Source organism: Hordeum vulgare, chromosome 2H, assembly GCF_904849725.1.
Source record: "Hordeum vulgare subsp. vulgare chromosome 2H, MorexV3_pseudomolecules_assembly, whole genome shotgun sequence".
NCBI lineage: Eukaryota > Viridiplantae > Streptophyta > Magnoliopsida > Poales > Poaceae > Hordeum > Hordeum vulgare.
In genome coordinates, this window is record NC_058519.1 from 658,428,968 (window position 1) to 658,432,445 (window position 3,478).

General features: G+C 47.4%; 1 pseudogene; it reads right to left on the reverse strand.

Annotated features, from left to right (window-relative positions):
- Positions 1-407: 407 nt before the first annotated feature.
- LOC123428945 lies at positions 408-1,773 on the reverse strand (annotated as a pseudogene).
- Positions 1,774-3,478: the final 1,705 nt, after the last annotated feature.

Below are 3,478 nucleotides of genomic sequence, written 5' to 3' on the forward strand. Positions count from 1 at the left end.
CACGTTAATCTCCCGAACACCTAAACCCTAAAACCCAAAAATAATTTCATTCAAAAAAAAAACCCCAAAAATAAGCAAAATCTGAAACTCTTTAGTCCCGGCCCGTGTAACGAACCGGGACTAAAGGTCCTGCCCCTGGGGGCGCTACGAGGCGTCCACGTGGAGCACCTTTAGTCCCGGCTTGTAACAGGGCCGCCTTTAGTCCCGTCCTTTAATCCCGGTTGGTGAACCGGAACTAAAGCCCCTTACGGACCGGGGCTAAAGTCCCAGTTCCCACTAGTGATGCTAGATAATTACTTGAAGCAAGCATATAAGAAGCCACATGAGGAACCTATCTAAGCACAAAAGCTAAGCTCCTTAGCTCTTATTGAATGGCACTGAAAACACACGCAAGGTGGAATGGGATCTCAAGCTGATGCCGCGGGGTTAGAAGTAGGCCCCTCAGGGCCATGAATGTTAGCCCAGAAGCAGCTGCACTTGCGAATCTCGCTATTCTTTCTGAACTCACTCGGCAAGTGCGCCATCTTCCTCATGGAGGTGCCGAACTGGGAAAAGAACCACTCTTGGTCCCGCGCAAAACCGTTGAGCAACCCTCTGATGTATGGGTCACGTATGAGCGCCATGTCGGCACCCCTTTCCCCTCAATGAGGTTATTGTAGTACTTGTTGTCGAACTCGTTAGGGGTGGTCACGTAAAGCCGGTTCGGGTCTTTGGCACACGAATGCTGGAGCTCGCGGACAAACTCAGCATTCTTCCCGAAGTGGTACTTGACGCTTGACCTCCCAATGGTGTGCGCGCCATATAGAGCCACGACGTCGGTCTTGTCAAAACCACGACTCTCGAAAAGTTTGAGGATCTGGGTGGCATTGAAGTCGGGCCCTGGCAATTCCTCGACTTTGTCTCTCGCTGCCGGCCCGCGGCTATCCAGCAGATCGAGCGGCACTTCATAGCCTGGCACCTTAACGTGCATCGCGGCCTCGCGTGTGGCAAGGTTCATGATGTCGGTGCAGCAGATTGGGTCCGTAATCCTCTTGCACCTTGACACGGATGTTCTCGATAAGATTCAATGCGCTCCTCCGGTGTTCTGAGGCATGTTCAGCTCGCTCCACAACTTGTCAAACAGTAGAAGCGACGCATCGCAGCCCTGTGGTACATAGTATTTGTGGTTACATATCCATAAATTCGTGGATCCGTCCATCAAAGTTAACTGAAATTCTATTATGTCTAAATACACTCAGAAAATGTCCAACAAAAAATACACTCTGAAAAGTGAAACTTGTGTACTTTTCACCAGACTCAACTGATATAAATCAACTTGGACATAAAGGAGTTCTAGTTATCTTAGGATTAGCAAAACTGTGTGCCCGGACATAATCGTGATCCTCCTGAAATCAACATTTTAGTTTTTACCTGGCCGCCAATTCAGTCGCTTGAAACTGATAACACAACCAGCATCCTGTCCAGCTTAACCGCAGAACACTCTCCAAGCTATGCCCTTAACAAGTAATAAAAAGTAGATAAGGTTATGTACCTGTGGGATGCAGTCATGGAACAACACCCGGAGGAGGCCGGCGACAACACCGATATTCTGCTTGATTGCTTCCTCCATGACGTCGTGCACCATCTGCCGCAGGGTCGGAAATAGTTCGGTCAACTCGAATGGCAAATTTTCTGGAAATTTTCATCTGCATTATCAAAAGATTTTTCTCACCTTCATTTTGGTGGCATGTTTTATGACATTCGGTTAGTACGCTGCCTTCTCAACGCCGCCATAATGCTACCTTAGATTGCGATGTACACCGTGGGGAGTTTGTGAGTGAGGGTGTGGCTTCCTCACATTGAAGATGCTGCCATTTTGTAACGGACACGGCTGGCTTGTTGGCTTTTGATCCCGTAGACCAAATCTAGCGGAAGCTATACACGAACGTGGAAAGCTAGCCAGCCAACCAAGCAAGCAGCTTGATGGATGTAGCAATACACGCACGTATACACAGCTTGCGATCAATTGATCGATCGTCTCGACGGCTCGGAACTTAACTCAGCGACTTAAGCTAGATAGATGAAATACTTTGTATTGCTTTGATCTGATCTTACGAGAGCTGGGTAGGCGCATATATATATGCTAAGCTTAGGCTACTGCTAATCCTATTCGGTTTGCAATACTCTAATCCTACTCGGTTTGCAATACTAACCAAAATAGGACACACGTGTATGTTTAGACTACAACTAGGTTAATTACTACATTCACCTCCTTAACCTTGTTGATGTGTCTTCATTGCTTGGACTCCGACTTTCTTCCTCATGTCGATGAACTTCTACCGACCGAGGGACTTGGTGAAAATATCGGCAAGCTGGTCCTTCGTATTCACGTGCAGAACTTCTATCATCCCTTCCTCAACGCACTCCCGGATGTGGTGGAACCGGGTATCTATGTGCTTGCTCCTTTCGTGATGAACCGGATTTTTGCACAATGAGATTGCAACTTGGTTGTCGATCTTCAATGACACCTTCTGCACCTCCCGCTTTGCAAGAATAGCTAGAAGTCTTCTCAGCCAAACTGCTTGACAAGCCACCGTGCTTGCCGCTATGTATTCTGCCTCGCATGAAGACAGTGCCACCACCTTTTGCTTCTGAGAATTCCAGCTAATCGGATTCGGGCCAAGGTAGAAAACCATGCCCGTTGTGCTCTTTCAGTCATCAACATCACCTGCCATGTCACTATCTGAATATCCATGAAGGATCAATCCTTCCTTTCCCTTTATGTACGTGCAACCAAGATTAATGGTGCCTTTCACATAGCGCAAGATTTGATTAACCGCGCTCATGTGCTCGGTTGTCGGATTCTCCATGAAACGACTCACGATCCCGACTGAATAAGCCAAGTCAGGTCGGGTATGCACCAAATATCTTAGGCTGCCCACAACGCTTCGATACATTGTGGTGTCCACCGGCGGATTTGAGCTACGCTTGCTCAACTTGTGACGTTGGTCCATTGGAACTTGTGTCTCGTAGCAATCTGACATGCCACACTTTTCCAATAACTTGACCGCGTAGGCCGATTGACATAGGGAAATCTCTCCGGAGCTTTGCTTCACTTTGATGCCCAAGTAATAACTGAGTAATCCCAGATCACTCATGCTAAACTTGTTCTTCATTTGCGCCTTGAAACGTTCAATTTCTTGTACGCTATCTCCGGTGATAATCACATCGTTGACATAAACTCAAACTAGCAGGTTTGAGCCTTTGGAGTTGTTTGTATAGACTGCGTGCTCGAGAGGACATCTCTTGAACCCGAGCGAGACCAGACTTCGGTCTAACTTTGAGTTCCAAGCTCTTGGCGCTTGCTTCAACCCGTAAAGTGCCTTCTTGAGCTTGTAAACTTTCCCTTCTTCGCCTTTCTTCTCGTAGCCGAGGGGTTGTTCCACGTACACTTCTTCTGTGAGATCTCCGTTGAGGAAAGAAGATTTAACATACATAT